Source organism: Macrotis lagotis, chromosome 1 (genome assembly GCF_037893015.1).
Source record: "Macrotis lagotis isolate mMagLag1 chromosome 1, bilby.v1.9.chrom.fasta, whole genome shotgun sequence".
Lineage (NCBI taxonomy): Eukaryota > Metazoa > Chordata > Mammalia > Peramelemorphia > Peramelidae > Macrotis > Macrotis lagotis.
Genome location: NC_133658.1, coordinates 867,053,570 through 867,079,889, shown reverse-complemented (window position 1 = coordinate 867,079,889; position 26,320 = coordinate 867,053,570). Strand labels below are relative to the sequence as shown.

The window sequence follows — 26,320 nt, the reverse complement described above, 5'->3', positions numbered from 1 at the left end:
TTTTATAGCAGCTCTTTCTGTAGTGGCCAAGAATTGGAAATTGAAGAGAGGCCCATCAATTGGGAATGGCTGAACAAGTTATGGTATATGATTGTTATTGAGTACTATTACTCTATAAGAAACCAAGAGTGTGTGTGTGGGGGGGGGGGGGAACAGGACAGTTAGGTGAGCACTGGCCCTGGAGTCTAAAGGACCTGAATCCAGCCTCAAATGTTTAATACTTAGCTGTGTGACCTTGGGCAAGTCACTTAACCCTATTTCTCTGCAAAGAAAGAAAGAAACAAAGAAGAAGAAAGAAAGAGAGAGAGAGAAAAGAAAGGAAGAGAGAAAGAAAGAAAGAGAGAGAGAAAGAGAGAAAGAGAGAGAAAGAGAAAGAAAGGAAGGGAGGGAGGAAGGAAGGAAGGAAGGAAGGAAGGAAGGAAGGAAGGAAGGAAAGAAGAAAGAAAGAAAGAAAGAAAGGAAGGAAGGAAGGAAGAAACAAAGAAACAAAGAAAGAGAAAGAAAGAAAGAAAGAAGGAAGGAAGGAAGGAAGGAAAAAAGAAAGAAAGAAAGAAAGAAAGAAAGAAGGAAGGAAGGAAGGAAGGAAAAAAGAAAGAAAGAAAGAAAGAAAGAAAGAAAGAAAGAAAGAAAGAAGGAAGGAAGAAAGAAGAAAGAAAGAAAGAAAGAAAGAAAGAAAGAAAGAAGGAAGGAAGGAAGGAAGGAAGGAAGGAAGGAAGGAAGGAAAAAGAAAGAAAGAAAGGAAGGAAGGAAGGAAGAAAGAAAGAAAGAAAGAAGAAAGAAAGAAAGAAAGAAAGGAAGGAAGGAAGAAGGAAGGAAGGAAAAAAGAAAGAAAGAAAGAAAGAAAGAAGGAAAAAGAAAAAGAAAGAAAGGAAGGAAGGAAGGAAGGAAGGAAGGAAGGAAGAAAGAAAGAAAGAAAGAAAGAAAGAAAGAAAGAAAGAAAGAAAGAAAAGAAAAGAAAGAAAGAAAAAAACTAGAAGTGGTTGGAGTTTAGTGAAGAAAGAATTACACTAACTGATGCCAAGGGCAGGGAGCAAAGCTAGGAGAACAGAGTGCACATCCCCAACATCCTGAACTGACTAGCAGCTGGAAGTCGCTCCTCTCAGCAGCTCTGAGAACTAGGGCAGTGCAGGAGATCCGTTATGGACAACACCATCCACATCCAAAGGGAAACAAAACAAAACAAAACAACAAGCAAACAAAGCCGCACAGAATCTGAATGCATACTATGTTCATTTTTTCCAAACTTCTCTTCTGCTTTTCCTTCCCATGCCATGGTCTTCCTTCTTCCCCCTTAATCCGAGCTCCTCATACACAAACTGGCTACCAGGTGAACAGGTTAAACCCAAATGAACAGCTCTATTCCCCCGCTGAGGGGAAGGGGGTGGGAAGGGAGGGTGGCAGACAAATGCGGAACTTATAAATATGCTACTAGATGAAAAATAGCTGTAATTGGACAGATAAAATAAGATATTAAAGAAAGGTCTCAGCTCTCGGGGTCAGAGTTCTCGTTTTGCTGGGCTCAAATGTCACCCTCAAGAGAAGCGGAATCGGGCTCTGGGCGCAGGCCCCTCCCGCCACAGCATCTCCAGATTGCGCAGGGAGCGAGGGCCTGCTTGGAGAAGCCCTTTGTCTCGGAGGGGTGGACTAGGGCTAAAACCTTGGGGCAGCATCTGGAGACAAAGGCTACTCCTCTGTGACCCTGCCCGCTCTGGGCTCAGTTTCCCCTATAAACTGGGGGAGCCAACGTAATAGGGACGTTGGATCCGGGCATCCCTTAAGGTCCATTGGAGTCTAGGACCCCTGTTTTTAAGGCAGGAAGGCCGGAGCTGAGGACTCGGTCCTCCAGCTAGGGAGTTGAGGTGGGCTTGGGGGACCCCGACCCGGGGAGAGTCGCCAGGTGACCACGGGGAGGCGCCCCGGTCTTGCGGACTGAGGTCCCCCCCGGCCACCTGGCGCGGCCGGGCAGGGTGGGACAGCCCCTCTGGGAGCGTGGGGCCGGAGGAGGGGGCGCGGCCCCAGTGCGCCCGCCCCTCAGGGGCATCACCTGCGCTCCGCCCGGCCAGCGGGCAGGGCAGCGGGCTGCGGGGCGAGGGGCGCGGGGCTGAGCGGGGTCCGGCGGGACCCAGCCCGGAGCGCCGCGGCGGACTCGGGACGGCCATGGCCGTCCGGCCGGGGAGCTGGTGAGCGGGGCCCGAGGCCGGACGAGGTAAGGGGCAGCGGGCTCCGGGCGCCTCAGCCGGGGGCATCGGGGCACGAGCCGCCGGGGACTGCCGGGCGCCCGCGGGCTCTGAGGGGGCAGAGCAGCCTTCAGAGGCAGCCGCGGGAGCCCCCCGGGACCAGCCAACATGGACCGGGGCTGCGGGGCGGGGGCCGAGAACTTGATTTCGAGTCCTTCTTTCAGACTTTTTCCTGTCCCTCTCCAGGGTCTCCATCCCCCCACTTCCCCCTCCCCCCAAAGAAAACTCTGAGATCCCACTCGCGATCCTGCTCCTCGAGGCCGGGGTGGGCTCATCCCTGCCTGTGTCTTGTACCGGGTCTGGGATCGAGTAATCATTTACCGATCATCTGCTGAATCGACCCGGGCTTCCGCACCGGCTTCCTCAGAGGACCGCACTGGGATCTCAGATTGCTGGAAAGGACCTTGATCTGGCCCAAACCCCTCATTTTCCAGATGCGGAGATACGTCCCATAGGATGCCCCCTCTGCCTCCCAAACACCTAGGTGGGAAGTGGCTGAACTCCCCAGTAAACTAAAATGCCATAATCTGCCCCCCAAAACACCTAGGAAGTAGGGGAACTCCCCAATAAACCAAAACCAAAATAATCTGCCCTCCTCCCTCCCAAACACCTAAATGGGAAGTAACCTAATAGCCTAGTAAACTAATAATCTCTCCCGCTTGTGCTCCTGGCAACAAGCCCTTGAGGTATGCAGAGCAAGTAGGATTCTCTTTTTGCAATTGAGGAAACAGTAGAAAGGAGGAAAATCTGGGTTCTCCCACCCTTCTACCTCCTCATTTTACTGGGCCACATTTGTCTCTGGAAAATGGGGATAAAGACACTTTATTTCCCGTGATGGTTGTAGCAGTCCTGTCCAAATCCTAATCCCATTTGGGACTTTCTTGGCAGAGATATTGGAGCCGTTTGCCATTTCCTTCTCCAGCTCATTTTACATTTAAGAAAACTGAGGCAAACAGGGTGAAGTGACTTGCCCAGGGTCACACAGTAAGTAAGTGTCTGAAACTAGATTTGAACTCCAGAAGATGTCTTCCTGACTTCAGGTCCAGTAGTCTGTCCACTGATTAAAAACTCTTGTGAAGACAATTCTCCTGACTTCTTTTGGAATTTTCTTAGTAGAGATACAGGAACTTTTTGCCAATTCTGAGACAAACTGAGACAAACAGAGTGAAGTGACTTACCCAGGGTCACTGACAAATCCAGTGGTCTGTCCACTGTGGTGCCCCTCCATCTGATAAAAACCCTTGTGAAGCCAGTTCTTCTGGGTAGAGGAAAGTGTCCTGGCTGCAAGAGCCCAGATAGGAATCTGAATAGTGATCTGCTATTAATCTTCTGTGAAATCTTAGGTTAGGGAGTTGGACTAGTTAACAACTCTTAATATTCTGTTAGAGGGTCTTTTCCCAACACATTTTACATTCTAAGGTCCCTTTCCAACTCTGACATTCTATGTTCTAAGGTCCCTTCCAGCTTTGATACTCAATGGTTTTTTTTAAGGTTCCTTCAAGTCCCAGCCTTTGTTCTAAGACTGTCTTACAACTTTGATTTTCTATGTTCTGAAACCACTTCCAGCTCTGACAATCTGTCCCAGCTCAGAATTCCTGAGAATAAGTCTAATGGACCCTGGGAGACTGTGTCCCCCTTTGAAAACAGGGATGGGGAGACAGCATATCAAGAATCAGCTGAGAAGAAGGAAGACCCTGGTGTGAGTCCCACTTTCCTTAAAGATTACCTTGGTAATCTTGGATCAATGGATCCATCCCTTGGTTCCTCAGGCAGTTCTCTAAAACTGTAGATTGCAAAGCAACTGCTGATCCATGGGAGTTTCTTCTATTAAGTCAATGAAATCACAGTATATTAAGAGTATAAAGCCCACCTTACTATAAGAAATATAAGAATATAAGAAATTTTGGGAAAGATGATAACTGGCAACTGTTCATGTTCACCTAAGAAGCATTTCCCAACACTAGGGAAGTATTCTTCCCTGCAATTTTTTTATAGAATAGTAAACTGTACAGTGCTTGCCCCAGGAGTCAGAAAGACCTGAATCTAAATGTGGCCTCAGACACATTTAGTTGTGTAAGCTGAGCAAGTCACTTTACCCTGTTTGCCTCAGTTTCCTCATCTGTCAAATGAACTGGAGAAGGAAATGGCAAATTACTTCAGTATCTTTGTCAAGAAAACACCCAAAAAGTGATCATAAAGAGTCAGACATGACTGAAATGACTAAAAGCAAAACAAAAAACAAAAAACTGAGGCTCAGGAAAGGGAAATGAATTAGCCAAAGTCAACCAGGTAAAAAAACAGAAGGCAGTCCTAGGTGCTCAGTATCCAAATGCAGTGTTCTCTCTCTCCCAGTCAAATCTATTTTCTGACTAAAATATGGGACATAAATAAGGACTTCTAAGGTTCCTCTTGACTCTAATATTCTAGGTCCTAATATCCTCATTGCTGGCTGTCCACTTCCCCTTCTGCCCACTTCCTCACCTCATTCTCATATCCTCTTCCTTCTCTTTAGTTGGTGCTTAATAGAAGGGAGGGCAGGAGTTAATGGTTAAGACCATAGGCAACCCACTACCTCTGCTAAGATGTCACTCTATGTTGGAAATCACTCATATATTGAGTGATTGAGGTGTTGGGAAAGTGCTTCCTACCTGTCCCAGTCTGAGAGGGCGGTGTGTGTGTGTGTGTGTGTGTGTGTGTGTGTGTGTGTGTGTGTGTGTGTGTGTGTAAATATCAAAGACTTCCCCCAGGATTGGATTCTGCCTTCTGCTCTCCCCCTTGCAAGCTAGGCTCCTGCTGTTAAAAGTAGTAAAAGGGCAAGTCAATTAATCCCCTTTTGTTCTTCACTTATCATTCCTGAGGATTACAACTCTCCTCTCTGGTAACCAGTCCCTTATTACTATCTATTAGAATGTAAGCACTTTGAGGTCAGGAGCTGTTTCATTTTTGGATTAGTATCCCCAGCCCTTCACACAGTGTTTGAAATATAGTAAACACTTAATAAATGCTTGCTCATTCATTCAATATATAGTAAGTGCCTACTGTATACAAAGATAAATACTTTCAGAGGAAGTTTAGGTAGTAAAAGAACCTGATCTCATACAGGTTCCACTCTAGTAAAGGAATATGGCACCTGCTTCAGGAACTCTAAATATACAGTAATACATGATACAAGGTCAAGGTCAAGTGTCAACAGCCCCTCCCATGCTCTTACTTCTTCCCTGGGTAAGATGCTTCCATGGGGTCATCCATCCCAAGGGAAGGTGGCAGAGGCATTAAGTGTTACTGAGTTCTGAATTTACTTTTCTGTTGAGGCTCACTTAGAAGGACTTAGGATCAAAGAATAGAACTTTGGAGCTGGAAGGGAACTTGAGGTTACCTATTCCAATCAGCAATCAAAGATATTCATTCAGGCTCAGCACATAGTAGGTACTAAATAAATATTTTTTGCTTTCTTTTTAAAAAAATTAATTTGTTTATTTTCCAATTACAATTTTCCAATTCTTTTTTTTAAAATAAATTTATTTTTCCAATTACATGTAAAGATAGTTTTCAACATCCATTTTTGTAAGATTTTGAATTCCACAGTTTTCTTCCTCTCTCCATCCCCTCCCCCCATCTCCTTGACAGGTAGTAATCTGATATAGGTTAAACATAGTCCCCATTAAATAAAAATGTATTGACTGACTGCCAAAAAGGCACTATGCTTAAAGAATGGTGAAAAGAATGCAGAAATGACAGATCCAGGTCTATTCTTTTGCAGGATGAGAAAAAATGAGGTCGGGAAGAAAAAGAATGATTTGTCCAAGGTCGTACATAGCTTGAATTAGTGAGGAGCAGAATTTGGAAGAGGAGGAGTATATGAGTTAAAGGGGAAAAAAGAAAGGAAAGGAGAGTCAGTATTCCTTAGATATTTATCCTGGCATTGTTACTGGTTTGCTGGGCAACCTTCTGCAATTCGTTTTCCCTCTTAGATTATTCATCTCCAAAATGAACAGATTGGGCTAAATGATCTTCAAGGGACTTCCCAAAACCGGAATTCTCTGGGAACTCCTTAACTCTGCAAACCTGGACTCCTGAATTTTATAGGAATCAGTATTTGACACCCCAAGCCTCTCCTTTAGTGCCCATTTATCACCTCTTATATCTTATCTCAAGTGAAATTTGAAATCTCTGAGGATTATAGAGGCAGAAGAGGCATTGGAACAGTGTCATTAGGAAGAGGGCTCCTGGAGATTCTAAAATCAAGTCTAGTCTACTCATCTGGGTCTTAATCGTAGGCATCCAGGACAAGAATTCTGTATTCAATCTTTTTCCAAGTTGTTTAATGTTAACTCTTCAGGGTAGATCATCTGGATAAATATCAGGCTAAATACTTTATGATCATACCAGAGAGCTGTATCCTACATACCAAGAGAATCAATGGATTTAGAGTTTGAAGAAAACTTAGAAGTAACTTTTTGAGAAACTGAGTCTTGGTGATAGAAAGTGACTTGCCCATGGTTACCTGTGTGGAGCAGTTTTGATCTGGGGGAGGGGTTAAAATGGGAACAAGGCACCTAAGGTAGTGCTGAGGTACCTGCCAAGCAGTGTATATGAATTGCTGAGTTTCAGTGGGAAACTGGTAAAGATGGGGCCCCACAGCCCAGCCCAATCCTTTGGAGTAGAACTGGAGAGAAATCTGGGGAAGCTGAGCCTTCCATGCGGTTTCCAAGGTCCCCGAGGGAAGTTAGCTGCTGTTTTGCCTGAGGAAGAAGCATGAGGCTTTGCCAATCTCCGAAACAGAGGGGTCTGTTCTTTCTGCAGCCCTGCCTGGCTGCCCCTACGTGGCCTCTTTGGCTGGACTGTGCACACCTGGTTTGTTGAGCAATCTGGGGAATGGCTGGTTTCCCTGGCACCTGTGCTCTTGGGAGGGAGGCAGGGGGCCCATGGAGGTGCTGGAACTTCTGCAAGGGGCCAATCCCTACTTGGAAGAGTGCGCATCCATTGGACTGAGGAGTGACCTTTGGCAAGATGGTGGGCTGGAGGCAATGGAATCTAGTAAAAAGGAGACGGGGAACTGCATTTGAATCCCTGGGTGACCCTGATCCCCATTCTTTCTCTATCCTGTCCAGAAACCATAATCAAATCAAGGCCACCATAATTTCTTCTAAGAATGTGTTAACCTATTTCCCTAAGGCCCCATTTACCATCTTCCAATCTTTCCAAACCCAAACATCCCTTCCCAGTCACCACTACCTTATATGTGTATCTCTCCTCTTCAGAGAGTAAACTTCTTGAGGATCTGTCTTTTCTCTTTATATTCCCAGCCATTTAGTCCCATGCTTAGACAATAGTAAGCCTTTAGTAAATACTTTTTCATTTTCTCCTGCCTACCTTTCCAGACCTCCTTATTCCTCCTTAAGCCTTAGTTCCTTCATCTATAAAATGAGGGAATGGACCTGAGGTCCCTTCCAGCTCTAAACCTATGATCACATAATAAAACAACAATTCACATAGCTTTTTATGAAGTATTTTCCTCACCAGCATCTGAATCTGTTGCAAGTTTTGTTGTCATTCTATTGTTTCCCATCATGCCCAACTCTTTGTGACATCATTTAGGGTTTTCTTTGTAAAGATACTGGCATGATTTGCCATTTCTTTCTCCAACTCATTTTACAGAAAGCTAAAACAAAAAGGGTTAAATGACTTGCCCAGAGTCACACAGCTAGTAAGTGTCTGGGTCTAAATTTGAACTCACTTCTTCCTGACTCCAGATCCAGCACCCTCTTCCCTGTGCCAATATATCCAGGATAACATAGAATCATCACAGGGAAAGCACCAGTATTAAGGGGGATCAGGAAAGAAGGTGAGACTTTTAGCAGACACTTGAAAGAATACTGAAAAGGCAGGAAACAGATGAAGAAGGAGAGATATGGAGGACAGTCGATGAAAATGCCCAAAGATGGGAGATGGAGGGTCTTTTTAAGGAACAACAAAGAGACTGGTGTCACCAGCTTGAAAAACATGTGTGGGGTGAGAGAGGGGTCAAGAGGAGGGAAATGTGTAAGAAGACTGGAAAGATAGGAGGGGGGCAGATTATCCAACTTTAGTCTCTCTCCTGGGCTCCATTCTAGCAACACTGCCTTTGAGAATTCTTCAATAGGATCATCCAAAACAGAACTCATTATCTTTATCCTCAAACCTTTCTCTTAGTATCTTCCCTCTGCTGATTATTACCAATTTATCCTGTATTTATCTTGTTTGTACATAATGATCGCATATTGTCTTTTCCCTTAAACTGTGATATCCTGAAGGGCAGGGCTGTTGTTTGCCTTTTTTGAGTCCCTTGTGCTTAACTCAGTATCTAGCCCATAGTAGGTGCTTAATAATAATAATAATAAATAAGAGTAATAATATTAAATGCTATTTGATTGACTTTAGAGCCAGAACTCCTTCACTGGGGAACATCTCCTCCCCCATCCCCGGAATGTACTTGCTCCTTGCCTCTACTTCTAGAATCTCTAGCTTCCTTCAAGGTTCAGTTCATCTTGTCTCCTCTGGAAAGCCTCTGATCTGCCCACCTTGACCTTCCCCAATGATTAACACCCTCCCCCTCACTTGTATTTATGTATGTGTGTGTATATGTTGTATTCCACTCATAACAGATAAGATCCATAGAGGCAGAGATGGTTTCATTTTTGCCTCTGTATCTCCAATGCCTCACACAATGCTGGTGTTTAATACTCAGTTGAATTGAGTCGAGGTTGCCTGCAGACTGCTAAATTTTTCTTGGCAGAAATCTTCTTAGATCATATACATAATATGACATCGTTTCAATAGAATGAACATTCCTGGAGAGGATGGATTGTTTCCTTTGGGGGAGGAAGGGTAGTAGGAGGGGTATTTGTATTCCTAGTGCCTGGCAAATAGTAGAGACTTTAATAAATCACATACCAGAATTTGACAAGTGGGAGGGATCACAGGACCCTTCTAGTCCAATGCAGAGATGAAAAGAATCTTCTCTGTATTGTACCCTATAAGTGGTCATCCAATCTCTTTTTGAAGACTTCCAAGGAAGGGGAACCCAATCACCTTTTAAGGTCTTCAGAGTCAGTTCTAATGGTTAAAAAAATTTGTCCAGATGTTAAGTCTAAATTTGACTCTTTAACAGCTTCCATCCAATAGTTTTTTGGGATTAAAAAATAGATTGCTTGTTGGACTTTCAAATACCTGAAGACAACCATCATGTCCTGCCCCAGACTTGAATCTAGTAGGTTCCTAGGTTCCTTCAAAAAATTGCTCATGTATCATGAACTCTCCTGATTACCTTATTCTGGAAAAATCTCAACATCAATGACCTCCTAAAATAAATGCAATATTATAGAAATGTGATTTGTCAAGCATAGAGTACAATAGGGTTTTTATTTTCCTTTTCCTAGGAAACTATGATGCTCTTCTCAATGCAGCCTAGGATTGCACATATATCATACAACACTGACTCATCATGAGCTCCTGGTCCACCAAGCCTTTCCCAGATTCTTTTCAGAACAGTTACTGTCTAGCCACATCTCTACCATCTTACTTTTGAAGTATTGGTTTTTTAGAACCTTAGTGTAAGACTTCGCATTTTTCCCAATGAATTTCATCTTAGTTTCAGCTCAGTGTTCTAGCTTAATAAGATCCGTTTGGATCTTAGCTGTTATCCAGTATGTTAGTTATCCCTTCCAGCCTTGTACATCTGCAAACTGGATGATTATGCCATCCTCCATGTTACTGATAAAAAAGTAAAAGAGCACTAGATCAAATGCAAATCTCTGGAATACTCTACTGGAGTCCTCCTGTGGCACTGATTCTGAATACTCAACCATTAGACTACTCTGAGTTGGAGTCTAAATCTCTGACTGGCTAATTATCTAGTCCACATAGCTCAAGCTTAAAGGCATTATTACAGCCCAGGTAAACTATATCCACACAGATATAGTGATAGATATCAGGGCTCAGTTCTCCATCATAAAACCCCAGGGAAAGGGTCTGACCAGAGGCAAAGCAGCTGGGAACTGTGGGCTGACAGCCTCCTTCCTTATCTACTATCCACTGATGAAGCAATATTGACTCTTTTTAGCCACTACTTTCCTTTCTAGAGATTCCCCAATCATCTCTTTAATGATCCTTTCTAGAATTTTTCCAGGAATTGAAGCCATAATCACTCGTAGTTGGTAGACTTTGTCTTCTCTGTCTCTGTCTGTCTTTGTCTATCTGTCTCTCTCCTACTATCTTCTTTTTCCCCTTCCTCTCCCCCCCCCAAAAATTAGGACATTTGCCCTTCTCCAATCTTCTGATAACTCTCCTAATTTCCATGATCTTTCAAAGATCATTGACAATGACTCAGTATTCCATCTGCCAATTCTTTCAGGACTAGAGGATGTAGGTCACCCAGACCAAGTGACTTGAATTCTTCAAGCGCAGTCTATCTTGCCACCACTAAATGTGGCCTGGATTCTCAAAGGCCTGGAGTAGGCTCTCACCTTCTAAGTCCAAAAGAAGTTAAGTCTCCTTCTTGTGGGTTCAGGACTTGTGAGGCTTCCTGTAGAAAGTCTGTGTTGATGACTGCCTACTTCATGCTCTCTCCTTACACCCTGGAAATGATTTTATATCTACTTTCTATATGTTTCATATTTATTTTTCTGTGGTTTTCCTCAGTGGCACATGGGCTCCATGAGAGCAAGGACTGTTTTGCTTTGGTGTTTTTTGCCTCTAATGCCTGACCTCTTGAGTGTCATTAATCCATGCTTATTGAATGAATGGCTACAACGATGTAAACAAAAAAAGGGATAACACAAGAGAGAATGTTGTGCATTATAATGACCAGTCTTGGACCCAGAGGAGATTGGGGGAGGGGGAAAGGGCGAGGAGGTGTGAAATGTTTCCTGTGCTATTAGATATGGGGTCAGTGGCTGTGCTGAATAGGGAAAACTTTCTGGGGAGAGGAGAGCAAAAGAAATGCATTTGGAAATGAGCATGACATAGAAGAAAAAGGCATCAATAAAACTTAAGAGAACTAGAGAAGTTGTGTCTGGGAGCGGGGGTGAGAACAGGGAATCAGGGTAACCACCTTCCAACCAAAAAAGAGTTTTGGTTCTAGGAAGTGATGAAGAGTTTGGACATGATGGAACCTCTCAGCTCTAACATTCTGTGCCCTTCCAGCTCTGACATTTTATGTTCTGAGACCCCTTGCACCTCTGACTTTTTGTGTTCTAAGAGTCCTGTTTAGCTCTAATATTTTGTGTTTTAGGCTCCTCTCAATTCTTACTTTTTGTGTTCTAGGGTCCTCCCAGTGCTGACATTCTGTGTTCTAAAGGCCCTCTCAGTTCTAATCTTCTGAGTTCCAAGGGCTCTCCCAATTCTGACATTCTATGTTCTAAGGCTCTGATTTTCTGTGTTTAGGGCCCTCTCAGCTCTGACCTTTTGTGTTCTAAGGGTCCTCTCAACTTTGTGATGATTTTATGTTTAAAGGACCTTCTATCTCTACATTTGATGATTCTGGGATATTCTAGGATCTGGGAGGACAAGCAAATGACCCCAAGGGAAAACCTTTGACATGCTTTGCAGTCGGGAATGTTTCCCAGAGCCAGGAGAAACATGAGATTCTTCCTGCCTCTTCCTCTGGGTCCTTCATCTCCCTCAGATCCGGTGATTTAGTCCTGGTCCATCTTCCTCCCTCCCCCTTTCCCTCCTTACACCCACGCTTCCCTTACCGAGCCTGATCCAGCTCTTTCTTGCTCTTTGTTTTAAGGAAATGCTGAGCCCTGTTCCCAGGACCCTGAAGCCCCCCCCCATGACAGATATCAGGGCTCAGTTCTCCATCATAACACCCCAGGAAAAGGGTCTGACTGGAGGCAAAGCAGCTGGGAACTGTGGGCTGACAGCCCCTCTCCCCATCCCACCAAGACTGTGACTGGTTTGGCTTCTGCTATCGCTTCTCCTCTCTTTTCTCCATTCAGAGTCTGATCAAAATGTCTTCTATCCCTGGGGACTAAGTAGTTCCCCAAGTGAGTATGAGAGACCCTAAGATCATCATGGTTATAACTAGAAGGGGCTGAGGTTTCTGCAGCCCCTTTCCTTTACAGAGGCAGAAACTGAGATCCAGAGGAGGAAGGAACCTTTCCAAGGTCTTCTCACAGCTGGCAAATAATAGATGTAGTCTTCATTTTCCTTATCTGTAGATAAGGTTAGTAATGCCATCAGCAGGTACCTCACAGAACTGTTGTAAGCCTCAAATTTAAGAATCATAGATGTTAAGGGTTTTTAAGGAAGTCTTCTCCAGAGTTCTCAGAGCTGAGGTCTCCCAGATCCCCTACTCAATCTCATCCTTGGACATTTCAGTCACTCAGTAAGCATCTGTTAAGCACCTGAACATCTAGGTGGCTCAATGGATAGATTACCAGTACTGATCTGAGTTCAAATTCAGCCTCAGACATTTGACACACACTAGTTTTAAATATGTTCTTGGACAAGTCTCTTAACCCTGATTTGCCTCACATCCAGGTCCATCTCCAGTTGACCTGATTCATATCTTGCCACTGAACCCAAATGGCTCTAGAGGAAAAAGTGAGACTGGTGCCATAGCACAACCCCCCTCACTCAAATTCAATTCACCTGCTTGTCATGGCATCATCACCCTGATGCCATGGTCTTCCTTGAGAATGAAAAACAAACAACATCATCATCATCATCATTAAGGATTCACTATGCTTGATGTACTGAGCATTGGGGAGAGAGGCAAAAGGTAGTCCCTGCCCTCAAGGAGCTTGCAGTCTAATGGAGGAGACTACATGCAAACAACTATTGACAAACAAGATATTGAGAGATTAAGAGGAAATATTGGAGAGCAAAGACACTGAAATTAAGTGGGGTTGGGGAAGGCTTTCTGTAGAAAGTGGGATTTTAGTTGGGACTTAAAGGAAGCCAGGAGGTAAAGTGGAGGGGAGAGCTTTCCAGGCATGGGAGATAGCCAGAAAAAACACCTGGAGCCCAGAATCAGAGTCTTGTTCATGGAACAGTCAAGAAGTCAGTGTCACCAAATGGAAGTGTAAGTACTAGGGAGTAGTACTTTTGTAAGAACGCTGGAAAGGATGGAGGGAAGGGGTAGTTCTGAGATTCTATATTCTAAGATTTCTTTCTAATTTTCACATTCTTTGTTCTAAGTTGGTTTCTAGTTCTAACATTCCATGTTCTAAGGTTGCTTCCAGTTTTGACATTTTATATTCTAAGAATTCTTCCCAACTTTCACATTCTCTGAGTTGGTTTCTAGCTCTGGCATTCTATTTTCTCTCCAAGCTGTCATATTCTGGATTTCTAAGAGCCCTTCCAGGTTCCCCTCTATATCTGATATTCTCTGTTTTCAGGTTCTTTCCAGAGATCATGTCATTAGAATTTCCTAATTTTATAGGTAAATAAATGAGGACTAGCGGGATCAGCTTCTTAAGACACACAGCTAACTGGTTAGTTCTGATATTCAGAATAAAGCCTGCCATTTTTTTCTCAGTCCAGGGGACGAATCACCAGAATAGAGAACTAAGCTTCATTTTCCTGAAGCTACTTACCATGCTCTTCAGGCAACTCAAGATTAGAAGAGTTTTGAAATGTTCTAAAGTTTCTATGGTGTTAATAAGATAAAACCACCCTCCAGTGTCCAACAGGTTCCCAACTAGGTTTTGTAGGGGTCCTCTGTGGACATCTACTAATAGAAAATCTGATGATGAATGTTTAGAGAGGAGAGGAAGGCTTGAAGTTGGAGACTGCTTCTGCGGCTTACTAATTTTGTGATTTGGGGCAAGTTCCTTAACCACTCTGGGTTTCAGTTTCCTCCTCTGTAAAATAGAAGTATTAGATCAGGCAATTTCTAAGGTCCTTTCTAATTCTAACCCTGATGATGCTATGATTAGCCTCATTGTAACCAACTATATGCTGACCAAGCACCTACATTCCAGCTCTGCCCAGTTCTTTGGGGTAGCCCCTCAGAAAATGTGAGATGGGGAAAAGAGTGAGGTGGGAAACTCATCAGTAATTCATAGATTGTACACTCCTCCATGAATACATCTTACATTTTTACAGCCTTTCCATCCTTTTAGCTGAGCCTTAGACCAGCCTTTATAGAACTTAATAATACAGGGTTAAAGTAAAATATGTTAGACAAGAAGTTTATTCTCTAACTCTATAGATGAAAGCCTTCTATCCAAGATGATTACCCCAAGCAGAAACATAAGGGAATCCTTAAATCTCCTTGGAGATATGTCTATTAGGCTGCACAATTGCTCATCAGAGAATATCATCCTTATACAATACCATCTGTTCTACCAGAAAATGCATAATATCTCTTTTCCTGGATTAAAGTATAAGGAGGGCAGGACAAACTTTCTGGCTTTTCTCCTGAGTTTGTAATTAACATATGTAAAGACAACATTTCATTACTTACAAAAGAAAGAAAATTACACTTTTTTTTACCAGATTTGAAACACTCAATAAACTTTGCCACCCATGAGACATGACATGAATAATTAGCCCTGGTTTTACAGATGAGAAAACCCAAAGAGGCTAGCTAGCAAGTGTTTTCCCAATGAGTTCTTTGCAGAGCCCAACCAGAAAGCAAATCACTCCATATCCTTATAGTATTTCTTTTCCCCTTTCTTTTATTTTTAGTTTAAAAATTTTTGATATCTTTTCTATCACCTTCATCTCCACTTAGCACCATCATCATCTCCCCTAGAATATTAACTCTCATAGGGAAGGACTCTTTTGATCATGCTACAATGCCCACTACCTCCCTAAGAGATGGTGAAATGGCAGCACTGAAAGGAGAATTGGACCCCTGGTGCCTGAGTTTTCTTCTCTACTCCATCCTGGAGCCATTTATACCCCCCCCTTTTCTACAAACTAAAAGTTCTCCCCAGTTCTTGGAGCTAAAGTCTTTTTACTTTATAGGATGATGGTAGAGGCAATGCTGAGTGACCCTGGGTAGAAAACCCTAGGACTCATTTTCCTCTGATAGGCTCTTTTTCTTCCCCTTCTTCTCTTGGTCTCCTTCTAATACTGTTTATTTGGTATGCTGTTTTTTAGTCAATCAAATGCTCCCCTCCCCAGTAAGACAATAAACTCCTTGAGGGCAGGACCATGTGGCATATTTTTTCTGGATTAACTGTTCTCCCTGTACAGCTTAGAACATAGTTGACTTTCGGTAAATGCTTCAGTATATATAGTCTTTCAGAGGAGGAGGGGAAAACTTTTTCATTAGGGGCTTAATAAAGAGCCAAGTTATTGCTAAAGCTCCATAAGTTCATAAATACGAAGCTAGTCCTTTCCCCTTGTTTTATAAACAAGAAAACTGAGGTTTAGAAATTTGTACTTGTCCAAGGTCACATAAAGAGTATGTGGAAAAGCTAGGTTGGTACCAAGGTCCTACCACTCCAAAAAGCAGTTCTCTATCCTCTGTGCCACTGACCCCAACCAGATGTGGGTTCTAGGGTCTCATGCTGAATGAAGACTGTGGGAAGGAACTGGGATAGATAGCTTGGAGAAGAGGAAATTTAGGAGGGGCCCCCTCTCTGTTTTAGCATTTCTGGGGCTGTCATGTGAATGAGGAGTTATTAGATTAGTTCTGCCTGGCCTCAAAAGGAAGAATTAGGAGTAGTGAGTAGATGTCAGAAAAAGCTTGCTAAGTAAGAGCTGTTTCCAGTGGCCTGAGTTCCCTCCAGAGGCAGTGGCCTACCCTTTGCTGGGGGGTGTTTGTGCAAAGATTGAATCCTTTGGAGGAGATTATTAGGAAGATTTAGTAGCCTCTGAATGTCCTCTGAGATTCTTTGGCTTTGCCTGACCTCAGTCTTTGTATCTTTAAAATGAGAGTAGTGATTAAGGTTTCCCTTTTCTCTCCAGTTTTACCATTCAGTGATGTTAGAATTCTCTGGCTTTCTCTGTAATTGTTGAGTTTCTTGGTCTCAGGGGCTCAGGTGTGGCTACCACCACCGGTGGGGAGACCTGGGAGAGAGGACAACTAGTCTCTCCACCCCTGAAGTCAAGGCAGCGAGGTGACGCAGTTGTTACAAGTCAGACTGATTCATCTTCCTGAGTTCAAATTCAGTCTCAGACACTTCCTACCTGTGTCACCCTGGGTAAATCACTTCACTTTATTTATCTCAGTTAAGTCACTATTAAATGAATGGAGAAGAAAAAGGCAAGCATCTCCAGTATCTTTATTAAGAAACCCCGAAATGGGGTCATGAAGAATCAGACACAATTGAACAAAAACCTCAGAGGTCTCTATGTCTCTCTGGAGCCACAACTGTCCATTCTATAGATGATTGCTGAGTAGAGCTCTCGGGCAACAGGAGCTTTTAGTCAGTGGTTGGCATTTTATGTCTTCTAATCTCATCTACCCTTTTAGTTTCCATTAAAAATATTTTACTGACATTTTTTTTTATATTATCCACATTGTAACCCTAATATATCTCTCTTCCTTGGCCCCCCCCTCTACAGAGCCATCTCTCATAACAAAATGTAAAAGGAGGAAAAATTAACCAACATATTGAAAAAAAATCTGATATTATATGTAGTATTCTCTAGGCAAGGGTACCTTCTCATCTCTTCTTTAGGGATTAAGGTTGATCATTATAATTAGACAACATTCATCATGGATTGTTTTGTTGCTTTTCCTCCCCATTTCTTGACTCTGTTCACGTCTTCTGTGCTTCTCTGTATTCTTCATATTCATTATTTCATATTTTACTACTCTCATGCACTATGACTTATTTAACCATTTCCTAATAGGATGCTTTCCACTCCTTTCTGAGGACCCTGAGCTCCCCAAAGGGCTCCTTTGGTTGAAGGTCTCCCAGGAGAGCAGACAGGAAGCAGGGGGTGGGAAGGCTGGGGCATCAGGCCTGTAGGGACATGGCAGGAGCCAGGAGGCAAGCTGGTGCCCTATGACATCCCCATGTTTAAGTCTCAAAGCAGGGACAGTCAGAGCCTACATCTCTAGATGTAACTCCACCTCCTTTCCTCAAACCCCAGGAGAGAGATGTCCCGGGAATGTTATGGGTTGTGGTGTTTGCTCAGGCCCGGAACGTGGAGCCCTGGGCAGAGAGCAGAATAATATTTATCTATGTCACCACTGGGCTCTGCCTTCTGGAGGCCCCCAAGGGGTACCTCCCTAAGAAGTAGTTACATAACCAGAAGCTGACACGGCAAGAATGAAAAGGAAAGAAATCATCATTAGTATGATTTTTTAAAGCTTTTTGACTCATTTTGGAAAAAAAACAGGTGCCAGCTAGATCCCTCCGTTTCTTCTGTGAGGCTGGAAAGGTCCCTCTGGGGTCTTTGCCATTTATTCTTCTATCTCTGATCATCCATCCAAGGAGGGAACCTAAAGGAAGAAGAGCTGGAGGCAGAAGATGAAGGAAGAAGGCAGGAGAGAGAGCAATTATCTGTCGATCAACATTTCTGAAATACCTACTATGTGCAGGCTCTGCAAAGACAAAAGTGAGATAGTTCCTGATCTAGAGGAGCCCACATTCTAAGGACAAGATGGCAGAGAAAGCAAAGGATGGCAGAACTGGTCCTGGAGAGATGTGTTGTTATTGTTATTCAGTCATTTCAGTCGTATCTGATTCTTTGTGACCTCATTGGCAGAGATCCTGGAGTGATTTGCCATTTCCTGCTCCAGTTCATTTTACAGATAAGGGAACTGAGGCAGGGGGAAATGACTAGCTCAAGGTTACCCGCTAATGAGTGTCAGAGACCAGATTTGAACTCAGAAAGATGTTACCCAGAGTTCTATCCACTGTATCACCTAGAGATATGCAAAGGGTCAATTAGCCCAGCCAAGACCTGAAAAAGAAATCCCTCTCTGATACACCTGACAAATGGTCAGCAAACCTCCACCTGAAGATCGTCAGAGAGGTCTCACTAACCTCCCCAGGGAGACACTTTGGGACAGCTCTTCATTATTAAAAAATTCTTATGATCAAGCCTAAACTTACCTCTCTACAACTTCTACCTATTGCTCTTTGTTCTGCCCTCAATGGGACAAGCAGGACAGGACTAACTTCTGATCCTCATGAAGCTACCTGGATTGCTTGGAGACAGCCCTTGCAGTTGCCCATCTTTTGTCCAGTTAAATAATCCCAGTTCCTTCAGTTGATCCCCATTTGAAATGAACTGTAGGTCCTTTATTTACCATTCTTGTTGCCTGCCTTTGTATACTGCAGCTTATCAAGGTCCCCCCCAAACTGTGACACCCATAAATGAAAACCATTCCAAATGGGATTTGACCAGCATGGAAGAAAAAGACCTCTTGGCCCACTCACTCCCCACTCCCACCCCCCATGTCTCAAAGTTATCTATCTTTTTTTTTTTTGGCAAGGCAACAGAGTTAAGTGATTTGCCCAAAGTCATACAACTAGATAATCATTAAGTATCTGAAGTCAAATTTGAACTCAAGTCCTCCTGACTCCAGAACTGGTGCCCTATCCACTGCACCACCTAGCTGCCCCAATTGTCTGTCATTATTTATTTATTTATTTATTTATTTATTTTTATTTAAGCTAATGGGGTTAAGAGTGACTTGCCCAAAGTTACCCAGCTAGGCAATTACTAAGTGTCTGAGGTCAGATTTGAACTCAGGTCCTTCTAACTCCAGGGCCAGTACTCTATCCACTGTGCCACCTAGCTGCTCCCTTATCTATCATTTTTAATGAAACCAAAGGATACACTGGCTTTCTCAGTTCCCATATCACACTATTAACCAGTTTTGGGCAATCTATTAACAACTCTAGGCCAGGAGCTCTTAGAAGTTTTTGTGTCAGTGGCCCCTTGGGCGGTCTGGTGAAGCCTGTGAACCCCTCCTCAGAATCATGTTTTTAAATGCATAAAATATACAGGAGTAGAAAGTGAATCCAATTATATCAAAATGGTTTTTCAAATAAGTTTGCTGATCTCCAAGGAGGTTAGAAATCCCTACAGTAAAGTTTCCTCAGCTGAATTGGTGTCTATCTTGTACTCTTGAAATTGATTTTTTAGGCCAAATAGAAAACTTTACATTTACCCCTACTGAATCCCATAGGATCACAGATTTAGAATTGGAAGGGACTTTAGAAGCCATGTGTTCCAACTTCCTCATTTTATAGAGGAGGAAACTGAGGCAGGAAAAGGCTAGGTGATTTGCTTTAGGCTGAATTCAAACTCAGATTATCCTGACACCAAGTCCTGTTCTCTTTCCATTTTACCATCTCACATCCCCCTAATGCTCTAGTTTAGTAGTGTCAAACTCAAATAGAAGTGAGGTTCACTAATACAGGAGAGCAAGGCAGTGTACTGGATAGAGTATTAGGCCTGGAGTCAAGAAGGCTCCTCTTCCCAGGTTCAAATCCAGTCTCAGACATTTACTAGCTGTGTGACCCTGGACAAGTCAAGTCACCCTATTTTGCCTCAGTTTTCTTACCTGTCAGATGAGCTGAAGAAGGAATTGGCAAACCACTCCAGGCTCTTGCCAAGAAAACCCCAAATGGGGTCACAAAAATTATTATTCAGGGAAGAACATCAGTACTCTTCAGGGGCCTGGGACCACCACATAGCTGCCTTGTTCCAGTAGCCTTATCACCCTGGATAGCTCCCTTCCACTTTCTTCCCTACCCCCATCCCCGAATTCAATTGATGAGTTCCTACTTAGATCCAAAATTTAAGGAAATGTTCAAGATTTCCATGCTCACTTCTCTCCCAACTTTACTCCTGACTCTTCAGATTTTTCCACTTTACCCTCTCCTTGATCATCTCCCATTTTTCAGCTACCTTCTATATGTTTTATTGCTACCACCCCCATTAGAATGTAAGCTCCTTGCAGTAGCAATTATCTATTTTTCCTCCTTGAAGTATTTCCAACACTTATTATGGTGTCTGGTACATAGCAAGTATTATTAATCTTTTTTCTTTCCTTCTTCCTTCCTTTCCTCCTTTCTCCCTTCCCATCTTTCTTCTTTCCTTCCTTCCTTCCTTCCTTCCTTCCTTCCTTCCTTCCTTCCTTCCTTTCTTTCTTTCTTTCTTTCTTTCTTTCTTTCTTTCTTTCTTTCTTTCTTTCTTTCTTTCTTTCTTTCTTTCTTTCTTTCTTTCTTTCTTCCATCCTTCCATCTATCTATATCTATCTATGATGATGAAAAGCAGTGGCTAGACTCAGACAGTAGTCATGAATGCCTTACCTTGGAAGGAGTTAGAATACCTCATGCATCTGTCCATGACTCTTTGCTCTAGCTGAATTTTTAACTGATTCAGATAAAAGCAGAAATGGTATGTTCATCAGATTGGCAGATGACCCCCAAATTTGAAAAGGACAGCTCAGGATATTGGCAGGATAGAATACTAGACCAAATCAAATGAGATGAAATTTATAGTTGGATTTAAAAAATCCATTTCACCAGTATAAATGGGAGACACATGGCACTAATATGTTCTTGGGCTTCATTAAGCAAATTTATATAGAATTAAGATGGGGCTAGTACCACGCGACTCTGTCTTGATTAGACCATAGTTAATGTTTTAAGTTCTAGGTGTTGCATTTTAGGAAGTAAGAATCAATAAACATTTATTAAAAACCTTTTCTGAGCTGGACCCTCATTAAGTAAGTGCTGGGGATAGAAAGAAAGACATATAATTGAAGGAGGCCACTTAGAAAGGGATTCAATTTATTCTACACGGGGTTAGATTACACAGCAATAAATAGATTTTCCATTAGGAAACCTTGGGGCTGACTTGATGAGAATCTTTTTAATGAAATCTTTTAAAAAATAAATCAAAGCTACCTGAAAGTAGAATGGACTTCCCAAAGAAACTGTGGGTTCCCCCTCACTAGGAACCTCATGTTGAGAAAAACTGAAGGCCATTCATTAGGGATGTTGTAGGGAAGAGTCCTGTTAACTAGAAGTAGGTGGTTATTAACAGAGATTCTGTGCCATTTTCACACTGACCCTTCTTTGTTCTTAGTCTTGTGCTGCTCTCATTCCACAGGCTTACATTTTATCTCACACACATAACTTACCTTTTCTTCAGGATTTCATATGGTTCTACTACTACTGCAATTTAATTCATTTCTATTAGTCACTTATTACAGTTACCCATACCCATATTACAGTTACCCATACCCATAGTTACTCATACTCATACCCATATTACATATACCCAATACCCACACAGTTACCTATACTGGACAGTGTGAAAGTAGTGGATAGACAAAGCTTAGTGGGTGCTTATGGTACTCTCAGCCTTGGACTGGAAAAGGAAATGACAAACCAGTATCTTTGCCAAGAAAACTCCAAATGGGGTCATAAAGAGTTGGACACAACTGAACAACTAGGAGTGAAAAAATAGACTACTGGACCAAAGACCTTCTGTCCCCTAGCTAAGAAGTCTTTACGCCCGTGATCTTGGCTTTTGACAGCCTCGTGAAGTCAAGAAATGGTTGTCTCTCCTTCCCCTTTACTTTACAGGCAGGGAAGTCTAGGTACTTCCACTTGCCAAAGGTAATATAAAAAACAAACAGTGAAGAGGCGGTCAACTGTCAGATGTACCATCATTTCTAATAAAAGTGCCCTTTCTAGGGTTCTTGTTGTAATGAATAAAAAGAATGCAATGGACCTGGAGTCAGATTTAGGTTCTAAATATCTAAGTCAGAATTCAAATTCAGGTCATCTGATTTCAAGTCCAGTTCTGTATGCACTCTAATTTACCTCGCTACCTCTCATTATTTCACTTGATCCTCACAAAGATACCAATAAAGTAAGGACTAGAAGTATTATTATTCTCACTTAACAGATGAGGAAACAGAGGCTGAGAGGGGTTAAGTTGAAAAGAAAGCTAATGAGTATCACAAGTGTGACTTATACTCAAGTCTCTCCTGACTCCAAGCCTAGTGTTCTTTCACCTCTGCCTCTCCTAAAAATATCAGAGCTATCTACCTTTTAGGCAGGTTAAGAAGTATCAAATTCTGTGAATTGTACATTGAGATGTAAAAACCTATGAAATGTATAGGTTTGGAAACTTAGATTTTTGTTAGTATTGCGAATCTTCCAATTTGGGGGACCCTAAAAGCCAACCATTTCCAGTCCTTAATAAAACAGGGTGGAGAACATGGTGACTTGAAATCATAGAAGAGAAGGAAAAAAGGAGGAGAAAAGAGAGAAAGAGAGAGGAGAAAGGGGAGGAGGAAAGGCATGGAGGGAGAGAGTTTTTAAATGAAACTTAGTCACCCAAACAAATGTCCCAGTGTGTCTCTGAAGCTATTGTGACTGGCTGCTTGCCAACTGTGGCTCCGGGCAGCTCAAGCTTGCCCCCAGTTCTCTTGAGTAGCTATGGTTGTTTCCCCCAACTCCCATCCCCTCTGGAGTCCAGGGTTTGGAGCAGGAAGGCAGAGGGTGCGAGATCAGAGAAAGGGAATGTGGATAAGGAGCATGGAAGGCAATCCCTAGAGAGGTTAAGGGCCACATCCTGAACTGGAAGACTGGAAAAATCACAAGGTAGTGGGATGATAGGATGTTAGAGCTAGAGGGGACTTTAGATTTCATTGAGTCTAGACTCCTTCATTTTGTATTGGAGAAAACTGAAGCCTAGGGAGAGGAGATGGCTTTGCCAAAGGTCACGGAGCAGTTGAACCCAGGTGTTCTGATTCTCAGTCCTGGGATCGCCCAACCGGACGGACTCACCATTCCATAAATCCATCTTGTATCTTCCTGATTCCAGACTTGGACTCACAACTATCAGTGCTACTAAAATGGGTCAAGGTGTCAAAGGATCTGAGCATAAAGGGACCTTATATTGCCACATTTAGCCCTCTCATTTTACAGAAGAGGAAGCTGAGATCTAAGTTAGACAATTTAGTCAAAGGTTTCCATCTAGTAAATGACAGAGCCAGGACTCCCAATCAGGTCCTCTGGCTAAATCTAAGTACTTTAGCTACACCCATGCTCTTCTTCTGCCCTAATATTCCCCTTCTCTACTTAGCTGACCTCTTTGGGTCCTTTAGTTTTCCTTCACACAGCCTTCCCTGAGCAGCCCAAGGCAAAGCAATTTCTCCTTCCTGGCATTGACTGTACTAGTCACTAGACAGTTAATCTGTCTTTGTGGCATCTTCTGTCTTTTTTCTGAACATTCACTCCTCCCTTGCACAGGACTCATTTAACTTCTTATGCCCCAGATAACTATGTAAGCTACTGGAAAACAGGGACCATATCCTCTTCCTCTCTGTATCTGGGGCCATCTGGTTATTGTACACCAATAAAGACCTCAGGGCAGTAGTTACAGCAACATCAGTAGTAAGGCAGCATGATCATTCACTTTATTTTACACAATTTACTATTTTGGTCAAAAAATTGGACCCAGGGTCTTTAAATTTTTCAGCATGAAAATCATAATTTTTTCACACTTTTTTTCCCCTTTGAAAAAAAATTCACTTTTACAAATCTAGCCTTGATTGTTTAGCCTTTAATTTTTCAGTAGTTTTTAAATATAGGTAAGCTCCAAAGCTATTAAAGCATTGCTTATCTCCATCTCTCAAATAAATTTCTAACCTTTTGGGTTGTACAGCATGGTAAGGGAATGTTCAATATTTCAGTTCCATTTGGTATCGCTGCAATTTCAGAACAATTATATTTTTTCATTGTATTGCTTTATTTATCAAAGTTCAACATTACTTTAATGAGGACAAGATTTCCAGGTGCCTTGGAAGCAAAACAACAAACATTTAGGGTTTCATGGTCTTAAGAAGAGACCTAAATCTTATAGGCCTACTTGGACTTCTTTTAATAATGCTTTGGGGAATGAAATAGTGAATTTCCTCAGTAAAATCTTCTAAGAAATTTTCCAGTTTTTCTTGTCTTTTCTCTAAGGATATGGTTTCTCTCTCATCACACCCAATTTGGATCAAGGCACAACATAGAAACAAAGTAAAGACTGACAGATTGCTTACCGTGGGGGGCTGGCGGGAGGGAAGTAAGATTGGGGGGAAAATTGTAAAACTTAATATCTTTAATAAAAATTAATTTAAAAAAAGAAAGAAAAAGAGAATAAAAAAGAAATTTTCCAGTCTTCCCAAATATCTTTCCAAAAAGATTCTAAAAAAAATTTTTTTTCACTCTTTGGTACTCCAATATTTGAATTGTCTTCTCTACCCAAATGATTCTTTTTAATTTTTAGTAATGTTTAGCCAGATTTTTTTTAACTAGGTCTCCAAATAAACTTCCAACTTCAAGAAGACTATATACTGCACTATAGCAAATAAATTTCAGTCTTTCCAACTGCCAAGGTCTTTGCTTATTTTCTGAGAATTAATTAGACTGTTTAGCAGCAAAAGTTTGGTGTTTTTGTTTTTTACTGAACTTTCCTTTTCATTTTTTTTTGGGGGGGCGATCCTGTTTGATCGTGAGCTCGAATGATCCTTTAAATACTCACACTAATATCTTTACCAGTGATTGAAATGTGCTCTTTTTTAAAGAGTTACAACTTTGGCATGCTTCTTTGTAGTAATATCCATTCCTAAAAACCACAAAATTAAACAAACACCAAAAGAGAGCAGTGGAACACATTTGTATGACACAAAACTTAACTAAACATTGGGAAACCAGCACAGTCCAGTTTCATCTGGTCAAGGCCAGATGTTCCAACCAGTCCAGTGTAAGGTAGAAACACACGCTTTCTCACTGCTATCTAAAAATGAAGTCATGTCAAAGCTATTGTTTGAACCACGTAATCACACCCCTTTGTAGGTGACTTACCTCTAAGGTTCCTTCCAGCTTTAGACCCTATGGGGGAGATCAGAAATTATTGGGCAGGGATTGGATCGATGATTTTATTCTCAGAGGGAACTCCTTGAGGAGAAAATTCTCCATCAACACAGATCAGCATCAGCTCTAACTTTTACAGTTGCAGAATTTCTTAGAGCATAAAAAAGTTATGTGACTTTCCTGGAGTCATTTGGTCAGAATGTCTCAGAGATGAGATTTGATCCCAGATCTTTGTAATTCCAAGGCCAGCTCTCTGACCACTGAACTTTTTTTTTCTCCTGGAGCAAACAAAGAGGTTTAAAATATGAACCTTATCCTCAAAGTGTTTGTAACCTACCTAAGGATATGAGACACATGAGCACAAACAATTAAATGCCAGTATAAATACATATCACATTGTGAATGAATGAATGATGTAGACAATTCATAATTTTGGAGTCCCAAGGAAGGAGAGGGTAGAGAAAGATGGCCTTAGTGACTCTTCCATAGTGGATGGTGTTAGATTCTGAAGAGACAACAGGGAGGTTCAAGTCATAGAGTGAGACAGCAAAGACAGCTGGTTGGAAAAGTAAGTAGAATACTAGACCTGGAAACTGGAAGATTCTGCTTCCTGAGTTCTACTCATGTCTCAAACACTTAGCACTTATGTGACCCTGGGCAAGACACTTGACCCTGTTTGCCTCAGTTTCCTTATTTATAAAATGAGTAAATGGCAAACCACTCTAGTGTCTTTGCCGAGAAAACCCCAAATAAAGTTATAAAGAGTCTGACATGACTTGAAAATACAGCATCTTCAAGTCATAGGGTTTACAGTTTCTAATTGCAGTCACTGACTACCAACCGTCCTCAAATTATAGATACAATCCCATTCATTGGTTTATAGATTGAAAACAGAGAAATACTTTAAAGATCAATTGAGTACAACATTCTTAGAGCCCCAAATAATGGCGACAACCAATCAAACAACAAACGTATTTTAACCGCCTAATGTATCCTAGGGCAGTTAAGCCAAAAGGACAGGTATAAAGAAAGACAAAAGGGAAACAGATGAGTATATGAGTCCTGGTTTAAATATTGGAGAGTGGTATGAACTAGAGAAAGAGTTGTGAGTCAGTGTACTTTTACTGAAGTTGTCTAGGGGCAACATCCCTGAGAAATTTGAAAGTGTCTCTTGGGAAAGTGAGAAGATGACTAGATAGGTGTCTTTAGCCAGTGAGTTGGAGGCAAAGACCATTTTTTTTAAAGTGAAGGAAAGGTATGAAGGTATCATAGGACTGTAGGTTCTTAGGG

At 42.1% G+C, this 26,320-nt stretch overlaps 1 protein-coding gene across 2 annotated transcripts in view; it reads left to right on the top strand.

Moving 5' to 3' along the window:
• The first annotated feature begins 2,122 nt into the window (after nucleotides 1-2,122).
• The window catches only part of NCMAP (non-compact myelin associated protein), a 45,546-nt gene continuing 21,348 nt past the window's right edge, over nucleotides 2,123-26,320 (top strand). For both annotated transcript variants that reach the window (XM_074218110.1, XM_074218111.1), the window contains exon 1: nucleotides 2,123-2,206. The gene's annotated coding sequence lies outside the window, so the exon portion shown is untranslated. The remainder of the gene's footprint in view (nucleotides 2,207-26,320) is intronic.